Here is a 25,477-nt window from a genome sequence, read left to right on the forward strand (position 1 = left end):
AAGTAGCTATCACATGAGAATGAAACTGTGAATAGTATTGGTAGGTATAACTGCACCTTGGAGACATAAACCATAATACTAAAGAACTGATTAGTGACAATATCTGTAAATCTTCAAAACTGAGCATGAGGGAAGTGAAATAAACTGAAGAAAAATACAGGTGTGCCTTACATTCTACAATAAACCGGTGCCTAAGAAATTATACAGCGACGTGATTTTCCAAGTTTAACCTGTCCTTCATAGGCATAGGGGAAGATGCCCTACAGAGAGGAACTTTTTCTAAGCAAATAATCATTCTAAGTGATGCAAACTATCACCAGGCGATGTCTCTGAATTTGAAGTGTGAATTGTTTTATATCAGATTTTCCTAAATTGAAATCATCAGACGTGTGAAAATTAAAGAAAAGGGGCAAAAAAGAGAGAACCGAACCTCTAAATGATGATATTGTGCTTATTAAGTCACATGTTTGCTATTTCTTCACCTGGCCTGTCAAAAGTGAAACCACTGGAAGGAAATTAGCAGGCAAGATTGCCTTCTGTAAGACCAAAGCCAAGGCCATCACTTTTAGGAGGGGCTTAGAATAGCTTAATGTCATCACAGCTAACTGCTAGCAGGAGTTAATATTAAGACTCCAGCATATGCGGTGGATGACTTGATTTCTTTATTTAATTTTTGAAAGATACTTTTACTTTACCAAGGAAAGGGTTCGGGTTCAGTCAAAATACCAAATGTTTCTTTAGGCCTCTTAGGCCTGTTGACTCAGATCATGGCCTTACAATCATTCTTTATCACACTGTATGTAGTTTTAGCATAGGCCTAATAGTATCCATCTGTCTTCCAGGAGCTTCAGTTAACTTTAACTAGAAACAACAAATGAAGAATATATATGGTTTCAAAGTCTAATTATGTTTTTAATTACTTGGTACAGTGTTGTCCTAAGCGTGTGCTGTAAAACAAACACTAGTTCCAAAACAAAAGGTCCTGCAGTCAAGTTTGAAAACTATAGAGTTAAACGAAGTCCAATATACTTCTTTGTTGTAGAATTTCTTAAAGTTTTTAACATGTTAACATGGTATGAAACTCCAAAAGAAGGATATGGTATATGACATTTTCTAATGGATTTCCCTTTAGTCTCACAGCATCTTGCAGAACATCAGAATGAACATACTTTGGAAAATGTTAGCTTAGTAAGTCACTGTGACGCATTTCAAACTTAATTCACATATGCCACTTTTTACTTAAAAAAAGAAAAATCAAGACACTATAAAATAAAATGTTAATTTTTATCTTCGAACATCTATGTTCCAAACTTACGGTTACCAAGTGGGAAAGAGGGGGATGGGATGACTGGGAGACTGGGACTGACATACATACACTACCATGTACAAAATAGATAACTAATGAGAACCTACTATATAGCACAGGGAACTCTACTCAGTGCTCTGTGGTGACCTAAATGGGAAGGAAATCTAAAAACAGGTGTAAATATGTATACGTATGACTGATTCGCTTTGCTGTACAGCAAGAAACTAACACAACCTTGTAAAGCAACTACACTCCAATAAAAATTAATGTAAAAAAAAAATCTATGTTCCTTTGATCTCTTTCTTACTACCCAAATTTAGGGATATTTTGTGTTTTCTACTTTGTCACCTCAAAAGATCTGGCCAACATAATGATCAGTATGATAATATTAAAAGGTAGTAGTTAAAAAATACACCTCAATTTCAAATGTTAACAACAACAAAAGGAATGGCTTCTCAGTTTCTACAGATATTCAAGCTCTAACCCTAAATCAAGTTTCCTTACCTTGTGACAATGTCAGGGTTCCCTCACCAATTTCATAATTTGATGATTCTTATTTTACTCACAATGCAAATTCCACTTTAAATCTTTTCTTATTAGAAGTAATAACTATTTAAAAGAACTGATTTTTCCCTAAGCAGTGATGTCGCCAAAAATTTCAAACACAGAGAAAAATGCTTGTCAAAGACCCTGATGAAGTGGGTCCCTTTTCCTGCCAGAAAGCAGATTTGGCAGGAAGCCAAGTTTCTCCCTTGGGAATGGAATCATGTTACTCATTAACCCAGTCGCCTCCCTTCACTCCTCCTTTTGCTCTGAAAAAAATCTCAGTATGCATGCTTGATCCCCATAAGTCCCTTTAATGGTTTCCGTTCCTCAGTGTTTTTATCTGTACATTAGGAAGAACCATGATTGAGCTCACAGAATGGCTAATAGAATATTCTGCAATATTTAGATTTTAAAAATCATTCTCTCATTGCAACAGGTGAGCATCAATGGCAATATCATAAAATGAAGTACAGGAATTGCTCTGATGCCTAAAGTCATTCTCACAAAAATTAACAATGCAATTTAAGATGGCAGAGCACTTGCTTACTCTCATTTTCTGCACATTTGCTAAGTACCCTAATATCTCTTTGCTATAGCAGGGGGAAGGCCAGATTTTCGAAGATGAGTTTTAATTTACCAACATTCAGATAAAGTACATTTTTATGAAATAAAAATTCTGTACTTATCTGCTTGTTACTGGAATTGAAATAAAATTATACAAAAGTGAAACACACAAAAACACACCACGCCTATGGTTAGAATGGAGAAGCTAAAATTGTAGTTTCATTTCTGCAGCAAAATATTCAATAGCTACATGACCCTTAAGAGACTTTAGGGTCTGTTTTTGTTTGTAATATCTCAATACCTTTAAATTCTAGTTTAAAAGAATAGTTGGGAGAGGCGGCGGGGAGAGCCTTGGCAGACAAGTGTTTAAAAACCCAGACTTAGAGAGCAAGACATGGAGAGCTGAGCATGCCCTCTGGGTTAGCACGCTAACAGGAAACAGCTCAATCTGGATTTAATCAGAGACCATCGCTTTACTGACAAGATCATGATACTGAGGCCACAAGAATGTTTCATAATTGTTTTTTTGGCCAATCCTTCTGCCATTAGAATTCAGCTTTTCCTAAGAGAACATGCCTGACTCCTATGGGGTAAATATCTAAAACCCTGCCCAACTGTCCTAGCCATGGAATTTCCATAATTACCAATTTTGACATAAGGGGAACGAGAGAAAGAGAATGTGAGAGATGAAATGTGCCATGTTTCAACCGTGTTTCCAGTCATTGAGAAATATACTCTTTCGCATTCTAAAATGTAAACTGTTCACAACTTGGGTGTTTCTAATTTTAAAAAAATTGTCTTCAATCAATATAATCCTTTAGTCATCTGATACTTTAACAGGGAACGTGTTAAGTAAACAACCTCATTAGACTGGAGACAGTATGAAGTCCTTCTCCAAGCCATGCTTAATCTTCAGTACATCAGTTCTCAGGCAGCCTGGCTTGAGCAGAAACGTAAATAGTGAGCACTCTTCCAGTCACACATAACTCCCTAAGAAAATCTAAATCCCAGAGCCAAGGTTTTACAGAACTTTAAGAATAGCACATTGCTCTCTGTACGCTCATCCCAGAACACCAAGGGTCCATTTTGTAACATCTATTCAAATGCTCTGTAACCACCACCCAGAAACAATAAGAAACCACCACAGTATAGGAAATGCTGTGAGATGACTCACAAACTGATCATTTGTCCATATTGCCCAAATACGTATAGATTAAATGTCCTTGCCATGCAAAGAAAAAATATGTGTATGTAATGGCACAAAGCAGAACGTTATGGAGAGGCCAGTGCATCTGAGTATAGAGATCTATTTATACGTGGGACGTTCAGAGACGTAAGGCATAGTCTGTACGAAACTTCAGGCATGTGATGTCAAGCTCAGTGTGAGCTTCTGCAACGTGTGAACTTCTACTCTGGGTGTCAACTAACTTCTTTTGCTAGGTTAGGGTTGCTAGGATGCCCAGCTAAATTTTAATTTCAGAAAAATAATAAATGAGTAATTTGGGAGCGTAAGTATGTCTCATGCAGTATCTAGGACCTACTCATACTGAAAAATGATTTGTTGTTTATCTGAATTTCCGAATGAACCTGGCATCCTGTATTTTTATTTCCTAAGTCTGGCAATTCGCTGCTAAGTGCATACAAAGGGTACGGAACGGATTTCTCATTTATTCATCTACTTATTCAGGCACACATTAACCAAACGGTACTATATGCCAGGCACTGTGCGAGACAGTAGAGATACAAAGGTAAATAGCATGCAGTTCAGACACCCAGGATGTTCAGCCTGAAGGAGGAAACAGACACAAAGAAACCATTATAATGCAATATGAGTAAAATGGTGGACAGATAGGCAGATACCATGGAAGAACCAGGAGCGACTCTACATAGAAGCAGCATCTGAAAGTGACTGGAAAGATAAGGATACCACCCACATGAAAGAAAACTGAGAAAGAGAAGCCAGATCCTTGTGAGGCAGAGGCACTGAATTCCACTTTAGTCATGTAAAACTTGGGAACTCCCTGGCGGTCCAGTGGTTAGGACTCTGCACTTCCACTGCAGGGGGCACTGGTTCGAACCCAGGTCGGGGAACTAAGATCCCACATGTCGCACAGCATGGCCAAAAAAAGGGGGAAAAAAAGAAAAGTAAAATGTGAAGTATCTTTGGGATTTTCCAATGGTACCGTCCAACAGGCAGTCAGAATCCAAAAGCAGGGGGATAGGCCTAAGATGGAAATATATAGAAGTCACATCAATTAAAACGGCTTCACCCTCCAGGCAGAGTGAACAGAAAAAAAGGACTAGAGGGCAGAGGATGGCATCTAGAAGAATACCCAAATTAAGAGGGTTCCAAGAGCAAAGATGTCAAGCACCAGAAGAAGCACCTGCACATATGGCCAATCTACACTCATCTGATCTGTGGTAGCACTTCTGGACAGAGAATCCAGGAGTGATCTTCACTGCCAGGTTCATATAGATGCCAACATACGCACCTTCCACCTAATTACACAAACATATCGAGGTCCAGCCAGCAGCATGCTGGAGCCAGCCCATCCCGATTGCAAGAGCTGATTGTAGACATTCCTCAATCCTATGTTCCATGACATCATGTTGGTATTGTGAATCTGGTCATGGTGGAAATATCTACACCATGGAAATTGGCAATCTGGCTACAAATCGGGGCTTTGGGTCTGGAGAGTTGATTTATCAGCACACCACTGCCTAGAAGTCCCCCTCAGATTATGCCAATGGCAAATTCAGGAGAGACTTCATTCTGGTAGAACATTTTTCTCTTTCTGTGTCCACTCCAGTTAAGGCATATGTGTTGTCACCATGACCTCTGACCTCACAGAAGATAGAAAATTATGCCTCTGAACTAAGAAAAAAGGAGAAGAGGTAGAGGAGCATGTGCCTGACAAATTAACGTGCTCTTAAAAAAATTACAAGATCCCCAAGAGCTGACTTTGCTTGAAGCCACACACGTTAGAATGTGGTCAGATTTCTACGATGAGTACGCTTCATCCTCAGGAAAATGCTAAGAGAGCTGTAATAACAAACAAGGGCCAGTGTTTTGTCAGACAGAAATCCCAGTCCCTTCCGCCATCCTGTCTCAGCAGAGTTTCCTAGATCACCCCAAAGAGTCCAGAAACTCTCCAAGGGGAAACAGGAAGTTGTGTTTTCCATCTCCTAAAAAATGGTCATCCTCCTGGCTGTGAATCTGTTCTGCCCGGTGTTAACCCATAACAGACTGGATCTTCTCTCACACAAACCCCTACTGCTGGCATTCTGGTCCTCCCCCTTTAAGGATTTAAGGAGTCTCTAAGGAGGCAGATTCAAAAATTAAGCGGATTTAAGGGAGTTTGCTGACTCTGTTTTTCAAATAAAATAATTTCACTTTTATATGCTACTCTGCTGCTTGAAACTCAGAACGCTAATGATTAAGATGATTAAACGGCTTCCCTTTCCATCTCTGAGGCCAATTTACTATGGTACCTAGGGCAATAACTTAAAGTTTCAATGTCTCGGTCATTGGCTTAGCAAAATGAAGAAATCAAATGCTATTTTGAGAAGTTCAAGGATTTACAAATATGGGGGGAGGGAGGTTTGAACTAAAATAGTCACTGCTGCACGTGCCAAATTACATCACAAATTGTCACACAGGGCTTTTAGTGTCCAGAGTGAACTTGCAAAATTCACAGCTCCCTCCTGTCTCACACATTCAGACCTCAAATGCCCAAGGTCTTCCTATGCTGAGGTCATAGGTTAACAGGCGCCCTGGCTTTCTGGAACTCATTCTGTTTTTGTGCAACCGAGCCAACCTCTGTCTGAAAAGGTCAGCAGGGAGTAGTGAGCTTCTGTGGGACCTAATATTCTCTGTGAATGAAGCCTGCTTTGAATGGAAAGGCTTCCTCACAGCCCAGCAACTTTCCCAGCCCTCCATAAATCCCACCGACAGTTCCACGGGGCTTCATCTCCTGTTGAGACGTAAAGTGTTCCTTCACCAGGCTTTGCGGGAGCAGAGGGTGGCAGTTGCCTGATGTTTCCTAACTGAATCATTAGCTTGATTCTTCTTCTGCACACCACATTAAGGAATCTCTTATCCTCCCCACTTTCCTATGGGATAAATTCAGTTTTAAGCAAAGTAAACATTCAGTTCCCACTATTATTATCACCTATTACGATACAAGCATAAAAATCAAGCCCCATTATCAAAACGCCAGCAAAATCATTATTCCCCTGGGTTTCAGAATTTGAGGAATGACTATCCAGCTTCCTCCTTTTCTGCTCCAAAAATGAATCTTTCAAGCCTATGCGAGCTTATGAATTCAAATGTACAGTTGCACTTTACAGTTCCCACAAAGCTCTGGGACACAGAGTCCCTGGCAAGCACTTTACCCTCAGCGCTGCATTTGGCACAGGTAGTATTCCGAGATCATGCACGGGCTTGTAGAACTGGCTACCTACAGAGTGACAAGGTATCTTTCAAGCATCCTACCAGGTGATCCAATCTAGGGCAAAGTACGAAGACCGATTTAGTTTATCTTGACCTCTCTCTGAAAGATACACCGAAGTAAACTGACTTTTTTAAAAACAGGTTTTCCTATTCATAAGCTGCAAATTAATTCTAAGAGAATCATCCTTATGCCCTGAATAAAAAGGAAGAGAGGGTTAACAGATATTTATTGAGCCTTTATGGGTTAGATGCTGAATCCTTGTAACAATCCTTGGGTATAGGAATTACTCTTACTTGACTTGAGGACACTGAGGTTTGGAGAAGTGAGCTGTCTCACCCAGTTAGCCAGCCAATTAGCATAACTGACAGAGTCAGAATATAAAACTAGCCCTGTCTTTCTACTACAGCGTGTTGCATTAAAACGCAAAGTGAGGGCTTCCCTGGTGGCGCAGTGGTTAAGAGTCCGCCTGTCGATGCAGGGGACGCGGGTTCGTGCCCCGGTCTGGGAAGATCCCACATGCCGCGGAGCGGCTGGGCCCGTGAGCCATGGCCGCTGAGCCTGCGCGTCTGGAGCCTGTGCTCCGCAAGAGGAGAGGCCACAACAGTGAGAGGCCCGCGTACCGAAAAAAAAATAAATAAAACGCAAAGTGACACAGTATTGGGTATTCAGTCTCCTTATTTGTACACCTAAGACTAGAATCTCCATACTTCACAGCACTGTTTTAAGAAAGAGATAAAATTAGATAATAGATCTGAAAGCATGTTGAACGGTTACAAGAACTATTCAGGATTCTACAGGTAAAAGAAAATATTGTATGTCATACTAAAATCCCTCTCTTTTCATTTTCTTTCCCCTACCCCAATTACTTTCACCAAAATTAGGTCTTATGACAGCAAATATTCTCTGGCATTATCCCTCTTACTTCCTGACATGGACTGAGATCTTTAACACCTAAAGATTTTTTTTAAAAATACTGTTTTTGTGTTAAACACCCTCTTTGGAGGAAAATGAAACTTCCCCTTCATTATTGTGGTTTCTTAAATGGGTAAATTAAGTCCAAGAAAGATGAATGACTTCGCTCAAGGGCTCCAAAAGATGCCAGGAGAACAAGGTCAGTAAGTTGCATGAGAAGTTACTGGATAACACAGTGTAGGATCCCTGGGGGTTGCAGGGGGACTCATTAATAATCTAAGTTCCAGATTATTAATTAGTTTTCCTACCTGCTAGGTTTATAAATCTCTCTAGTCATGAGACAATTGCCTTATATTTTTAGAAAGAAAGGCAAATGAAAGCAAAATGACAATATGATTGGTTATGTGATATAGCCAGACAAAGTGGCGCTGACACTTAATAAAAATAGATAGAGGAGAGGGCAGAGGATAGAGAGAATTGATACCTGGCAAAAACACAGATCCAATTTCCCCAAGCAAACAGAAACTTTTGCGAAGAGAACCATGTTGTCCACTAGACTTTAATGTGTCAAATATATATGTAAAAAAGTAGGCATGTCAGATGTAAAGAAAATATTTCCCTTCCTAATAACATGCTCATCATTCCCATGGCTCATGACCCACTCTTGATGTCAGTTAGGAAAAAGAGTATTAAAGGAGCTCCCATTATGCAAAGAATCCAAATGAAGGGTTGAGGGAATCTACAAAAGCAATGAAAGACTATAGTCTAAAAACTTAACGGTAGAGGTTATATGAATGTGAATTTTTTCATTTAATGGGATGGAAGGAACGATGTGTAGAGCTTAACATCAGTGAATATTTAATAAATTAAATAAATGCCAGGTAAATAAGCAGCGGCCTTACAGAGAGAATTTCAGCACTGATGGGGATAAAGGTCTCTTGCAACCCTGAGCTTCCACTTCCATGCCTTCATAAGGAAGGCATGGAACTAGATTCTTTTTCTAGTTCCAGGTCAATTAATCTTCAAATACTTGTTAGTGCCCTCTGTTTGTCTCAGCAGTGAGCTAGAATAACTCTTTCTAATTTAATTGCTTTTGTTATTTCCTAAATACACTTGAGAGGATCCATTCATTCAACATCTATTTGTTGAGTTCCTACTCATGTGACTGCTGAAAGCCAAGGTAACAACAGAGAACCCAACAAGATGTTGACTCGCACAGAAAAGTCCCCTTCCTCTACAACTAAAGGAGAAGAAAGCAGATGGATGAGCCGTCATGACTGGATCTGGGCTTGGTCTTAGGAAGCCCATTCCCTAGAGTCAGAGTCTTCAAATTACCCAGTCCTGAGAGTTTAAAGCTACTCCGCAAGGAATACCAGAGAGATATGGCTGATTTTACCATGACACGCAAATAGGTAGAAGCTATGACTATAAAGAGAGCGACTCTTTCTAATCAATGCTATATAACTGTAAATAGTAATTGGAGATGGAACCACTGGCCGAATTAAATATATACAGTCCTCAGCCATAGCTTCTCTGTGACACCTCCAGCCATGCTCTGGTAACAGACCAATGGACTGCGTCATTCATTTGTATAGATCGAATCAGTTTTATTTTTAACCAAAGGCACTACTCAACTTCATAAAGACTGTATGTTCAGAAAAGCTTCTAAAGTTTTAGTTATAGTCGTTTGAGTTTCTGAATATAAGATATTTTAAGATCTTTTTGGTAAAAGATGTCACTAAAAACAATGTACATCTTGGAATTTGTCTGTTTCCTTGAACACACTAAGCAGTTTTCAAGAGGATCTCTTGAGATGCTGGGTAAAATCAGATTCCTGAGTCCATATTCCAGAGATTCTGATCAGTAGACCTAAAATAAAGCCAAGGGATCTGCATTTTAGCCAGCATCCCAGATAATTTTAAATGCAGAAGATCTACTGATTACCCTTTGAGAAATACTGTGTTTGACAATGCAAAAACCAAAGATGAGCAAGGTTTATTGATGGGATAAAGGATAAAGGATATTTATAACCGATATAAAGCTTAGACAAAGTCGTGTGGCCTCTCTTAGTCTTAGTTTCCTCATTTGTAAAGTGGGAACAGTTTTACCTTTACCTTCCTTTACTCACCTTGATGTTGCATGGATGATTCCCAAAAATGTGGGATAAGCTTTGAACCGCTTGAGATAAAAGAACTACATAGTAAACTAAGATATTATTGACACCTATTCAACGGCCTGAGATGCTTTCAAGCAAACCAAGTGATCTTTCTTCTGTGTTTATCTTATAAAATTCAATGGGTTTTCCCACAAGAAGGGAAGGTATTACATGGGCCTACAGAGTTTACTTCTGCCCTCATTACTCCTCCACCTGGTTGTTGATCCCATGGAAATGCTTCCTGCAGAACTGGCACTGTGGATCCCGCCTGGAACTGTCTGCCCCTTGTGCTTACAAACATCACCTTCTCAACAACAACAATCAATAATTCTAAGTGCTTTCTATGTGTCCCATAATAACCTTAGAGAGCAGATAAATTTCTTATCCCCATTTTATAGATATCTTACAGAAAAGTGAGGCCCAGAGAGGCTAAGTGACTTGTCCCAGGGCACACAGCTAAAAAGTGGCCAAAGCCAGGATCCAAGTCCAAGTGGTATGGACCCACAGTCACACTTAACCAGAATTCTATTTCATCTCCTTCAAGGGTCTCCTGTGATACTACAGGTGGGTCACTAGTTCTTGGTCCTTCACTTACCATCAGTATGGAAACATTCCCAACCTCAAGCCTCTTTCCTTCTTAGTCTATACTCTCTTTCTGGCCATTCCATATATACTACGCACTGCCCCCGCCCCCCGTTTCACCTAACACAAATATTATACTAACTCCCAAATCTTTAACTCCAGTTCTTACTTTCCTTCTAAATTCTAGACATGAATTTCCAATTACTACACATCCACCTGGATGATCCATAAGGAACTGTAACTCAACGTGTACAAAAAGAAACTCTCATTCTACTCCTCTAAAATCTCACCCCTTCTCTAGCTCTGACTTCGTTAATGGTCCAAGTCATAAACCTACAAATCATCTTTATTCCCGACTTATCTCCCCCTCACCTCCAAAATCCAACCTGTCCCATTCCCTAAATATCTCTCCATTCTATCCTTCTCCCCCATCCTCACTGTCTTACCCTAATTTAGACCTCATTTCTTAACTGGGTATGTATAACAAGCACTTAAATTGTTTCACTTGCCTCTAGTCTTGCTACAATCATCTTTCTAAAGCACAAATCCTAGTTTCAGAATAAAGTCCAAGTACCTGCCAAAGCTAAACATGCCTATCCTATGACTCAGCAATTCCATTCCTAAAAGATACGAGTATTATGCCCACCGAAAGACAGGGACAGAAACATTTACAGCAGCTTCATTTATAATAGCCAAACACACTTTCCATAGTATGTTGTAAGCATTTGTTTACTGACAGGTATCCTCCGCTAGACCAGAAAATTGTTAAAGGCAAAGTCTGGTCATGTGAATATTTATAGCTCCAGAAATTAGCCTATAACCACATCAGTAAGTACTTCAAGAATATTAAATAAATGTTTTTAAGATAAAAATGAGTTTTTCATCTAACAAATCTATCTAATGATACTATGTTCCCTAAGTAACGTTTTTCTTGATTCTTCTAAATTCAGTCAAATAAAAAAATATGGGGCTTCCCTGGTGGCGCAGTGGTTGGGAGTCTGACTGCCGATGCGGGGGACGTGGGTTCGTGCCCCGGTCCGGGAGGATCCCGCGTGCTGCGGAGCGGCTGGGCCCGTGAGCCATGGCCGCTGAGCCTGCGCGTCCGGAGCCTGTGCTCCGCAGCGGGAGGGGTCACGGCAGTGAGAGGCCCGCGTACCGCCAAAAAAAAAAAAAAAAAAAAATGTACATACACACAAGAAAAGTCTGTCCATATACAATAAAAGTATACAATGCTCGCTCATCACCTCTGAGTTGGACTGCTAAGGTAAATACCCTTTCAAATTGTTTTTACGGCATCCCTAGTAATCTTTTAAAGACACAAATCAGATCATGTCACTCCCCTGCTTAAAGCCTCTCGCTGGCTTCCCATGACACTTGGAATAAATAGGCAGACTCTACAGTGGCCCACAGGCCCTTCCTGCCTACCTCCCTGACTCCACCACCAAAATCATCTCCCTCCCTCCCTAAGCCCCAGCCATACCAGTCTTCTTTCGCTTCTTCAAACCCAGCAAGCTCATTCACACCTAAGGATTTTTTTGTGTTTGTTCCTTCTGCCCAACACGCTGCTCAGCCTGATTTTCTCCTGGTGGGTCCTTCCCCTCATTCACTGCTTTTGATCAAGTGGTATCTCCTCAGATACACCACCTGGACCATCCCTCCGGTGTCCCACTACCCATCTTCCCCGGCCAGGCCAGATCATGTCATCTAGGTTAACTGCCTTATAGCCCTGACTTGTTTGCATGTTTGCCGTCTGTAAATTCTGCAACAGCAGAGCTCTTATCTATCTTGTTCACTACTATATCCCTGGGGTATAGAATAATGTCTAACACACAACAAGTGCTCAGTAGATGTTTGTTGTAATGAGTGAAAAACAAATTAATGTTGTAATTAAATGGCAAATCATTTAACAATCTGAACGAAAGGCTGATTATACTCCATAGATCTATTGAAGAATGCCAAACTCTCCTCGGAACTAAAATATCTTAGGTAAACAAAGTTAACTGTTTCTATCTCTTCACAGCAGTTGAGAACTACAGTGAATTCTTAAAATGACTATTTGGAGCTTTTTTTGAGTTTCCATTAATTCCATACTTGGTTATCATGATTATAAAAATTACTGAAGTCATGGGGGTTTTTTTCTCCAGAATTCTTTTCCCATCAAGATCGAGTCCCTGAATCAAACTACACATCACAAGGATCTCTCGTTCTCTGAGGCTGACACTGTCCTCACTGTTCTGTCAGATGTAAATGCCACTGAACCAATTTCTTGCTTTGAAAACAAAGAGTGGGAATATGCTCTTGTTTTGACTTCTTGCAGCTCCAACTGGGAGTATCTGAGGAAATGAATACACAAGCTAATCAACCAGCTACATAATGTAAGTGTAAATACACTACAAGTTTACTTATGAGGTGTTGGACTACCAAGAAGCTTCCAATACTTTCTGCATGAAAGACATGGTATAAAGTAAGGAGTTTATTTGAAGCCTTTTACCGTCCCCTTTCTTCTGTGCCAGGTTCTAAGCCTTGAACACTAAGAACGCTGTTTGAGGTCCCTGAATTTATAGTAAGTTTGTATTACTGAAACAAATAAGTGCTCTAATGTCGCATTCTAGAATGCTAAGTAAGGGTGCTTTCCACCTTATAACAAGGCTAACTTGCTATCCCAGGCATTAAACCCTCTTCAGTGGAGGTCTAGAGGACTGCAGCTTTACCACAAATCCTACTTTCATTCATTCATTTATTCCGAAATATTTAGTGAGCTTTTACTATGCTTAAGTTGCTATATTATAAGACACTGCAGATACAGAAGTGAACACAGACATGGTCTCTATCTGCACGAAGCCAACATTCAAGCAGAGAAGACAAATACTAAACAGATAATTTAACAATTAACTATCTAATGCCAAGAGAGATCACAGCTCTCCATAAAAAGGTGCTAAAAGAACACAAGGTAAAGGGATCAGACTGTGTCCTGGTGATCAGGGAAAGTTTCACCGAGGAAACAGAGATCAGAATAATCAGCAGGTGTTCACCAGGCAAAGGTTGAGAGAGAGAATATTTCAGGTGAAGGAACTGCATGCAAATGCCCCGAAGGAGGAAAGAAACCTGGCATCCTGGAGGATAAAGAGAAGCTGACGTGGCCAAAGGAGAGGGAGCCAGGGTAGGTAGGGTGGCAGGAGACAAGCTTAGCCAGGAGAAGAATGGGAAGCCACTAAAAGAGTTTAAGCAGGGAGGTATACCATGATCAAATATAACATGGATCTACAAGAAGAATGAACTGCAGGAAATAAGAGAGGATTCAATTAAAAGACTACTGAAGAATGCAAAGGTTTCTCAAAATGTGGAATGTGATCCACTTGCATCAGAATCACCTGAGGTACTTGTCAAAAGCAGATTCATGGAGCCAACCTCCAACCTACAAAATGCAGGTCCCTGTAACTGGGAAATCAGCAGTTAGTCCTAGGTTATTATAATAAACTTTAATGATTAAGAAGCACAGTAATAATGCCAGAGGAGTTCCAATGATCATCAAATGAAATAAACCAGGATTGAAGTAAAATCCTCTGCTTTTACTTGGGCATGAGTTCCCTCTTCTAAAATTTTGGTGGTACCACGCTCCTCTCCAGCTCCCTTTCTCCCTTACCTATAGCAAGGGACCGATTTTATTCTTTCTCCATAGTCATCAACTGATATTAGTTTTATTCAGAGCAGAAGCATACACTTACTTTGACTTGTTCCTGACAGGAGCAGATCAGAGTAAATGAACGCATAAGTTAATCAGTGTCACTATACAAGTCCATCTCTGACTAGAAAAGCTCAGACTGGGAATGTTATCTTGCGTTTGGGTGGCTCTAATATTCAAAGCTCTTGTATATACACAATCTCATTTGATTCTCACAATAATCCCAATTTATAGACGAGGACACTGAAGGCTCAAGGGGCTAAGTAACTGACCCAGTCACATTCCTAGAAATTGACAGAGGCCAGAGTCCAGCCCGGACCCTTCAGACTCCAAAGCCACGTTCAAGGAGCAGTGCCACGTGGCTCCAGCAGGTCAGACCCCCAGGTGCTCATGGAAGGTCCCCCATGTACTGCCCTCTGCCCCTCATGCCACACACATCACATAGTGAGAGCCGACTGACTCCACGTCAGGTTCTGTGAATGAATCACCAACTCTCAGGTCCTATACTCAACAGCAAGTCAAAATTCCCTCTATGGGGTACTGGGAGGGAAAAGACGCCACCGTAGACAAATTACGACATAGCTGTTCCAAGTCGCCAAAACTACTTGAACATAAATATTTAGATTTCGTATTAACACGACAGAGGTCACGGGGCTCTGGGAAATTATAACTGTCTTAATCAAACAAAACATAAACTTCTCTTGTCAAACAGGTGTAATGGTCATGTTGCCAGTAGTAATTGTATGTTTGGATTTTCAAAAATGCATTCTCCTCTCCCATTTAAAAGAAAAAAAAAAAGCTGCAACATTTCCCTTTCCAGGAATGTGATTTAACTTAATAGCTAAGCTAATAATCACTAGCTGCTTATTTGGTGCAAACAAAGAAAGCACTGTCTCTGCAAGTGGGCACAATGGTTCTGAATGTGAGATGGATTTAAGTATCTGGTTGTGAGCGACCATTACGTTATGTAACGAACGGAGCTGCATGAATACCTATTACATAACTCCATACTGCCTGGGCACGCAAATTAAAGTGGGGGGACTTTCCCATCACATGAAAAAGCTCTCCTGAGTCACTTCTATAACTTGTAAGGTTAAGAAACTTAAATTATACTGAGCCAGGGAAATTGTGTACACAGCTGTTGTGTCCAAAATAAACCATGAAAGAGGGGAATAAGAAAAAAAATGTTTCTGTAGGGACTAGAAGGTAACTGTCCTGGAAGAGGTAGAAGGTGGCCAGGCTGGAACTGAACTGAAGAGCTATGCTTTGTAGCTCTAACTGGGGAGAAATGTAGCATTTTTCAAATATACTTATGTAATCTGATGGACACCTAGCACTTAGTTGGAAGCACATAAAGTCGTCCCTCGGTAGATATCCGCGGGTGATTGGTTCCAGGACCCTTGAGAATGACAAAGTCCACAGATTCTCAAGTCCCTTACATAAGATGGTGCAGTACTGTCACACAACCCACACACATCCCCATATACTTTAAATCACCTCTAGATTACATATAATAGCTAATACAACGTAAATACTACTTAAATAGTTGTAATAACAATGTAAATGCTATGTAGATAGTTGCCGAAGTGGCAAATTCAAGTTTTGCTTTTGGGAACTTTCTGAAGTTTTTTTTCCCGAGTATTTTCTAGCCACAGTTGCATCTGCAAGTGGGGAACCCGTGGATACAGGGGGCCAACTGTATTGATTCATTTTGTCAAAAAGGCACGAGAGGCACAAGATGTCATATAAGAAAGCAGTAGTCGGTGTGGAGGCAAAACCAGTGAGGGTTCCTAATTTATTCATTTGTAAGTTTAGCCACCACATACTTCTCTGTAGCTCCAGCATCTAACTAATTCCACACCTTCTGAGACTGGGAAGGAAGGAGGCAGTACCTTTAACATTTCCTTCCAGTAGCCCTGGAAGGAAGCTGTTCAGGGTGCAAACGAGGCCAAGGAAAAAACCAAAGTTTTAACAAACCAGTACAATTTAAATCACGTAACAGTGATCCTTCATGGGGAAATTTAATGTTCAACCTAGAAAGAGCTGTTTTCTCAGTGAGGAACCTTTTAAACAGCAACATTCTAAAAGTTTTATTAGTTCGATGGAAATGTCTCTGTTCTTCTGCCTTCAGAAGTAGAATATCCTGAGCATGATTTAAACCTTCATTCAGAGCTCCATGAGCATCAGCGCTACAAGGGATTGTACATGTGTCCCCCAGAGACAATGACAGAGAGCAGTGCTTAGTCCAAAGCGAAATGATCCCATACGGTTCAGTGCCTGCTATCTAATCATCATCACTTTCTCACATTCATTTATTCAACAAATAAATATTCATTGCGTCTTCTGTCTGCGAGGTACTGTTCTAGACTCTGGGGAAGAAAGGACCAAAACCCACGTCCTCTTGGAACTCACCTTCTAATGCAGGAGAGAGGCAATCAATCTGTCTGTCAATTACAAAACAAAAACAGAACCTCATACAGTAGTTAAGTGGCAAGGAGGGTGAAGCTGAAATGGAGGTCGGTGAGTTCCAGGCTGGGGGAGGGCTGCAATTTAAGTGAGTGGCTAAGAGTAGGCCTCACTGAGACAGTGACATATGAACGCAGCCTTCCACTGGATGGTCCATGTCTGTTATTATGAGCATGTCTACCTCTAAAAGCCCCACTCTCTTCAAATTTGCCATATCCATTATGACTATACATAAATAACCAACTTTGTTATGTATTAGGAATTAACGTGGTATATATTAAGAATGATGGCCTTTCCTACGGGGTGAGAGCTGTTTGGGCTACTCAGAGAATTTTTTCAATAACTTTCAGTTTTTAAGTATGCTCTGGAAAGCTGAAATAACCAAAACTGAGAGAGTGTTACTCTGCTGTTTTCTAGAGTACGTAAGCCTCTAACTCCGGCGCCGCCGTCCCCTGCGCTAATGAACTAGCCTGCTTCTCCCCCTTACCGCTCCAGCTACGCCTCTCCTGACTCCTAGACCAGCTGCCCTCTGCCTTCTTGCCTTCTGAATATGACATCACCCAAGGCCCTCACCCGTGTTCTATTTTCCGTATCGTCCATTCTTACTGCTTCACTCGTCGCTGAGTGAGCGATACCCAAATGTATTCCTCTAATCCCAAACCTCTTCTAACTGGAAAACTTCTCCAGCGTGCGATGTCTAAAATTAAAATGGCCATGGAACCCCCTTCCCATCAGCACCACAAAGAAGCTCTTCTTCCCGAAATCCCATTTCTGCCAATGGCATCACTATCCTCTCAGCTCAACTGCACCGAAAATCTTAGACTCATCTTTGACTCCGCACTGCGGTCACCAGGGAAACAGCTGCTGATGCTTTCTTCTAGGTTTTTATCTGCTCTGCTGATAGGAGGGAATGAAAACAATAATTTGAAGATGTAGTTGTGATCACTAACAAAGAGTGTTAGAGTTGTGATCACTAACAAAGATCACTAACAGATCGCTGCAGGATTTACAGGAACCTTGGGAGAAAGTGATAATGTTCTCCTACAGGTGTCAGACAGAATCCCAAATGTTAGGAAAACACTGTTTTTTAGGGATAAGTTGGGAGATTGGGATTAACATATTCACACTACTATACATAAAATAGATAACTAATAAGGACCTACTGTATAGCACAGGGAACTCTACTCTGTAATGACCTACATGGGAAAAGAATCTAAAAAAGAGTGGATATATGTGTATGTATAACTGCTTCTCTTTGCTGTACAGCAGAAAGTAACACAACACTGTAAATCAACTGTACTCCAATAAAAAATTTTTAAAAATAAAAAATAAAATTAGCATAAACCTTCTGTTACACGGAAGAGGATTCAAGAAAGGTAGGACAAATATTCCAAATACAAAATAAAAGTTTTAAGAAATCAAGGAGGTTGTACAGGTTTCCCAAATTATTTTTTTAATTTATTTCTTTTTGGCTGCATTGGGTCTTCGTTGCTGCGCGCAGGTTTTCTCTAGTTGCAGCGAGCGGGGGCTACTCTTTGTTGCGGTGCACGGGCTTCTCATTGCAGAGGCTTGTCTTGTTGCAGAGCACAGGCTCTAAGCACGAGGGCTTCAGTAGCTGTGGCACATGGGCTCAGTAGTTGTGGCTCGCGGGCTCTAGAGCACAGGCTCAGTAGTTGTGGCGCACGGGCTTAGCTGCTCCGCGGCATCTGGGATCTTCCTGGACCGGGGCTCAAACCTGTGTCCCCTGCATTGGCAGGCAGATTCTTAACCACTGCGCCTCCAGGGAAGCCCTCCCAAGTTATTAGCGACAGAAAGAAGGCCCCATAATTAAGGCTATAAACTTAGGGTCTAAAAGCATGGTAACATGGAAGTTAACAGTCATAACGAACTGAGTCTTATGAATATGTGAAGGTCAAGTTAAAGAGCTCTCTTCAGCTATATTAGGAGCAAAATGAGGAAAGGAGCTGCTCATTGCTGATAGGTGGGGTAATGTTAACTGATAAGAGAGAAAAGAGAACTACTTCACTCCCCTTAAGCTTCTATCTTCACTATCAAGGAAAATGATCTTCAAACTGGAAAAAGGGTAGGACTAGCATGATGAAGAGGAAACTAGAGCCCAAGATAGAGAAGGCAATATTAAGAAAGCTCTTAGCCCTTTAAGTGACTTCATGTCTCTGGAGCTAGAGAAATAGCTTGAAGGGCACTGAAAGAACCAGAAGATGTGATCATAATATTGATGAATGGAATCTTCACAGAAGCAGAGAATCATACAAGTGTCTGAAGGCTGGCAACAAGAAAACAGCGATTTTCAGACAGGAATTTAAGGTGGACTAGAAACAACGGACTGATTTGCCTACAAACCGCTTTCGCCAATATCCCAGATGGTTTGTAAGCAATGAACACTTGGAGCTAACATGAAATCACTGATAAAAAAAAATCAGATCAAACTAACTTTCCATCCTATTCTGACCCTAGACAAGAAAAAAGGAGTACTACAGACATGACAGATGTCTCACACATTCAAAAAAACCATTCCACCAACTCTCTCCTTAGGTCTTTTTTCTTTTTTAACATCTTTATGGGAGTATAATTGCTTTACAGTGGTGTGTTAGTTTCTGCTTTATAACAAAGTGAATCAGCTATACATATACATATATCCCCATATCCCCTCCCCTCTTGCATCTCCTTCCCACCCTCCCTATCCCACCCTTCTAGGTGGTCACAAAGCACTGAGCTGATCTCCCTGTGCTATGCGGCTGCTTCCCACTAGCTATCAGTTTTACATTTGGTAGTGTATATATGTCCATGCCACTCTCTCACTTTGTCCCAGCTTACCCTTCCCCCTCCCCGTGTCCTCAAGTCCATTCTCTAGTAGGTCTGCGTCTTTATTCCTGTCCTGCCCCTAGGTTCTTCATGATCTTTTTTTTTTTTTTAGATTGCATATATATGTGTTAGCATACGGTATTTGTTTTTCTTCCTCTGACTTACTTCACTCTGTATGGTAGACTCTAGGTCCATCCACCTCACTACAAACAACTCAATTCCATTTCTTTTTATGTCTGAGTAATATTCCATTGTATATATGTGCCACATCTTCTTTATCTTTATGGATCTGATAGAGCCCTAGGGGTTCAACGGTTGTAGAGTTGTATTCCAGTCAAATACAGTAAGTCCCCTACATACGAACCTTCAAGTTGCGAGCTTTCAAAGATGTGAACATCCAATCATGTAAGTTAGTTCACGTGGCTGGCGTACATTGTCACTTGTGTGCATCCTCTACAAGTGGTTGTACTTTTGTGTACTTTACTGTACATTACTGTACAGAGTACAGTAGTACAGTACCTTTATTTCAAGCCCAGGATGTCTGGAAGCAAGCATAAAAGCAGCGGTACATAGCCAATTGTGTTAGTTGGGTACCCAGGCTAACTTTGTTGGACTTATGAACAAATTGGACTGCGAATGCGCTCTCCGAACTGAACTCATTCGTAGGTAGGGGACTCGCTGTAGTCAGGGAATGCTGAACGGTAAAGCAATGTCAACTAGTGAGTACGGCTAGGAGCAGGGAATGTCTCTAGTGATATAACAAAGAGTTTTGTCTTTGGCCATGTTGATTAAATCATTTTAACAAATGAAGGAGACAATTATATAGAACCTTATTAAACTGAATTGAAAGTTATATCTGGTACGTTGACTTATGGAATCAGAATTTTAGAAGACTTTTTTTAAAACCAGGAATATTGGGCTTCCCTGGTGGCGCAGTGGTTGAGAGTCCGCCTGCCGATGCAGGGCACACGGGTTTGTGCCCCGGTCTGGGAAGATCCCACATGCCGCGGAGCGGCTGGGCCCGTGAGCCATGGCCGCTGAGCCTGCGCGTCCGGAGCCTATGCTCCGCAACGGGAGAGGCCACAGCAGTGAGAGGCCCGCGTACCGCAAAAAAAAAACCCAAAAACAACAACAACAAAAAAAACCAGGAATATTAGCCAAGACTAATAAAATTAGATTTAATAAAAATAAATATTTTCTACAACTAGACCTTTTTAAAATCAACTCTCCAAGTACAGGCTAAATGAGACTTAGTTTCATAAAAATTAATATTACAAAAATTAAAAAGACCAAGGAATCTTAGGTAAACATGAGTCATGAGTGTAGTACATGTGTAAAGAGACCTAATTTAAGTTCCATACATGAACACTAATATTAAAAAGAATATAAAATTGCCAATATTCAACCATTTTTAACTTACTAATATGGCAATTTCATACGGTTCAACCTAATACGATTACATGTGAATCACAAGAGAAGTATAAAGTGCTACAGAACTCAGAAAAGGATAATTTACCACCATTTGGGAAACCGAAGTGGATTTGTGAAAGAAATGGCATGTGAGCTGGAATCTGGGTGATGGCTGGGATTTACACAGGAGATTAGGGGGAAGGGGGACATTTCAGACAGCGGCAACAGTTGGGGAAAAAGACCCTGGGACAGGAAAGTAGCGTAGTTAGGTTAAAGTGTGGAATACGCAAAAGTGAGACACAGGAAATAACGCTAGAGAGGGAGAGACTGGAACTGAACTTTGGAGGCCCTCAAATCCACTGTAATAAAAGTGCTCAAAAATTCTATGAGCTGCCTACAGAGACCAAGAACAGTACTGGGCACATAGCAGGAGTAAAATTTGAATGAATAAGTGAATCAGTGAAAGAAAGAGTGAATTATTTGTGATGGGTACAGAACAAGAAGAGGTCAACATAAACACAGCTCCTGCTTGCCAATCCACTACATCACCGACATCATAGTACTTTCCATCTACAAGGGATCTTGGAGATCACTTCGTCTGACTCCCTCAAAGATTCTGGGTAACTACCAACAGGACTGGAAATACTCAAGCAAAAGAGGCGAAAGGCTGCCTGGCCCTCTGCCAGTTCCTAGGGTAATCTGATTCACCACAGCAAAATCTCCAAAGAAGATTTCAGCTCAATAACTCCTAAATATTGTGTTTGGACTCTTTACTGAAAATGAATGCCATCTAAGTCTACAAGTTTCGGAAACAAATGTTTGGTGGCTTTTGTGGGCAACTGTTTTTAAAACATCAAGCATGTCTAAGGTATAATTTTAAAGAATCTGGCTCCAGGAGAAAAAGCTGAGGCATTAGTCACATGTTTTACATTTCTTACTCTTGCCTGCCAGATTTTTTTTTTTTTAATTAAGAAAGGAAAAATGGGTCAGCCCAAAAGAATTTTTACAACTGTCAGAATAAACACAAGGCCCAAGCAACCCCATAAACTTCATTTTTGGAGGCTTATCTCCGCCTCTCTCTGTGGCTTTAAGTGTCCTTTGTTTAGAGCCCAGCCAAAGACACAGCCCTGGTGACTCCTCCTACATCTTGCATACTGTAAGGACATGTTTTCTTTCTGTCAAGAGGGAAGAGGACTGGTGTGAGCCTAGATGACAGTACAGCCTCTTCTGATTTCAACAGGACACGGTGGGTGGAGGATCTAAGGGTCAAAGAGAACCCTTGTCCAACCCAGCTTGACTCCAAGGTCCTTAAGAAACCACTCTCCTTCTTAGAAAGAATCACCACCCATGAGGCAATTTTGAAGACATCTTCAAGAAGCAACTCATCAGATAAAAGAAAGTCTCTCCTGGGCTTAAGGAACACTTTAGTGCCGAGCACACGTGTCCAGACTTCGGTCGCCAAAGCTATAACCATTCTTAGTCCACCCTTCACTCTGGGAGTCCCCTGAGGAGCTACTGCTTTTAGGATGAGCACAAACGCTCAGGTTTACTTTCCTGCAGGGTCTGGTTTGGTTGAATTGTTCCAGAAGAGCTTCTACCAACCAGACCTAACATTTATATGGTGTTGCCGGTAGCAACCTGCCCTCTTACAAAGCAGACCAGGCCTCCTGGTGATGCGTTGATTAAGCTGGACCACACTAGAGCAGTGAGTTTCAAACTTCTTAACCATGATTTACAGTAAAAAGAAAAGATGCCTTTTACACATGACTCAGTACCTACTTGCACATATTTAAAACAAGTTTCACAACAATGTGATTCTAATATTTTTTATCTCATTCTGTTCCAGTTTTGAAATATTGATTTTTTAACCCACTACATTGATTTCAGAGCCCACTCTTAAGCTATACCCTGCATTTTGAAAGGCAAAGCCCTAGAGCAACACTGTCCAATAGAAAGATACTGCCAGCCACAGTACGATATTTTAAAGTTGCTAGTAGCCACATTAAAAAAAAAAGTAAATAGAAACAGGTGAAACTCATTTTGACAATATATTTTATTTAACCTGTTATATCAAAATATTATCATTTCAACATGTGACTGCTATAGAAAATGACTGAGCTATTTTACAGTATTTTATCATACAAAGTCTTCGAAATCTGGCGTGGACTTTGCACGCACAGAACGTTTCAATTCAGACTAGCCACATTTCAGGTGCTCCATAGGCACATGAGGCTAGTAGCTACCATACTGAACAGTGCAGCCCTCAGAGCTCTGGTCCCACATCCCCCAGAGCAGCAGGACCCACGAAGGTGCCCGACAGCAGAAGGGAGGGGAGCCATCGACCCCTGCTGAACTGCACTGCATATTTGCTCACACGTCCTCATCTCACACCGTACTCTCAGGCTCCTAGTGAAAGCTCACAGCCTGGATAAAGGATAGGAGATTTCACAAGGAAGAAGAACAGAAATGAGGCTTGTTAACTAATAACAAGCAGTATCGCTCTGAAACTCCTCCAAGTCCAAATGCATTCTTTTGCCTGTGACATCAGAAATATAACAAATGCACATAAGATTCAAACCAGAGAGTAACTTTTAGAGAATTTGTTCTGAAAAATATATCTTACTGATTAAAAGAACTGAATAAATAGCACGATTGCAACTGTGTTAAAACGTGCGCCTGTGAACGAAGATTGGAAGATAAAAAGCAAAAGTTTAAAGAACTGTGTTACTGTGGTAGAATTATGGGTGATTCTTTCCTCTTCTTGTAAAAATAACGTGTACAATGTTGTGGCATCACTCTTTTAAGAATAATATTGTTTTGAAAAGGTTCTTCCCTCTTTTCCAAAGCAAACATGTATGCCATTGAATCCCTATAAAAAGAAAAGGGTAAGGATAACAGGTTTGGATAAAAGGCAAGAAGGACCAGAAGCAGTCAGAAAACTTGACCTTGACAGAGCCAATTACACTGGGACAGTCTGACGGGAAACACCTAACGACAGCTGGACTGCCAAAAACTTCTAGCGTAGGCTTTATGTTTTGCCTGAAGTCGAAATTTAAGAGTTAAGAATGTAAGACCACGTAGCAGAGGAAACTCTGAGAGGGTAAGAGAGCAAAAGCAGCTGAATTTTACTAACGAAAACTGAAAAGTCTACAGATACTATTGTGTTATATAATAGAGTATCATTTATGTCACTTTTTAAAAAATCCCCTCTTGCCAATGAATTCTGGTAAGAGGAGCACACCCCAGAAGGTGCCGTACACAACAAGCCTGCCCCCCAAATCTCAGAGAAGCAGCTTCATCATTATGTGCATGACCCTAGTGGTTATGAGCATAAAGGGTGTCAGATCCCTTTACAAAAATGTGTTCTACAGAACAAAGCCAAAGTGCTTTGATACTGGGTTAATACAAGCTTGAAGCAAATTGCAGCCCTCAGATAAGAGACCAAATAAAATATGTGAAAACCCTAAGTAAAACAACTTTGGAATCCAAAGCAGAATTGGGTTCTCAGAGGTCTATCCTTGACTCCTGATTCAAACCTGTATGTCACCAAGAAGCTTATGGATTAACTTTAAATACCATGCTATTCTACCTATAGAGGTCACCATCATAGTTAAACCAATTTTCATAAGATCATGAAATGTGTAGAAAAAAGCAGTAATGACAAAAATGAGGCAAAAGCAGCATTTTTCCTTTTTTGCCTTGTGTCATCAGCTGAAGTATAACATACAAATTAGATTTAGCTTATTTATTCAATATTTTCCTTTTTGTTTCAAAGAATGCGATTTACGTTACCAAATGGCCAAAAAAAAAAAGTCATGAAGACACATGTTTTATAATAGAGATTAGGTCAAGCAACGTGTAAGATTCTTACTGAATACTGACTATGGCTTGGACATGGTTCCAAGTGATGGGAATATGAAGATTGATTAAAGACGGTCCCACCCCCTGCCCTTGAGAAGCTCAAATGAACAGGGCAAAGTGAAACATTTTTTTAAAAAAAGGATACAATGTGACAAGTGCTGTAATAGAGCTTTTCCTAAAGTGCTAAGATGACCCAGATAAAAGGATAATTATTCCCAAAGAGGGATCAGGGAAAGTAGAAGAGTACAGATGACATTTGAGCTGGGACTTGAAAGGTGAGTAGTTTATCAGTCAATCAGTGAACAGAAAAGCACTGCAAGCTGATACAATAGCATATGCAGGGACAGGAGGAGGAGAGAGCTGCATATAAACGTGGACTTCACTGTGGATGATGAAATCTACAACTCTATATTCTCAGCTAAGAATAGGGCTAGTTCTTTCAATGGAGACATAACCACATAGGGAGCTGGAGGGTCAGAGAGATGGAAGGAAAACTTTTAAGCTTTCATCTGCCACATAGGAGAGTATCATCAACCCTGTTGCTGTAACTCTTAGCAAAATAGGGAGTTCAGGTTAGGGATGGGGGCTGAAATCAGAGCTGCTGCCATCAGCGCTTTGCGGCCCAGTCATCTAAAGTTTTACAAGGCTTTATCCCTCGAGCAGACACTCATTTGTGGATTGTCTAGGTCAACAATGGATAGAAAGTCATTTTTGTA

The 25,477-nt window shown here is 40.7% G+C and overlaps 1 protein-coding gene across 1 annotated transcript in view; it reads right to left on the minus strand.

Moving 5' to 3' along the window:
• RGL1 (ral guanine nucleotide dissociation stimulator like 1) overlaps positions 1-25,477 on the minus strand; it is a 133,372-nt gene that overhangs the window by 95,070 nt on the left and 12,825 nt on the right. The gene's annotated exons all lie outside the window — the stretch shown is intronic.

The sequence above is a fragment of the Leucopleurus acutus genome, assembly GCF_964270905.1.
Source record: "Leucopleurus acutus genome assembly, chromosome: 2".
NCBI classification, from domain to species: domain Eukaryota; kingdom Metazoa; phylum Chordata; class Mammalia; order Artiodactyla; family Delphinidae; genus Leucopleurus; species Leucopleurus acutus.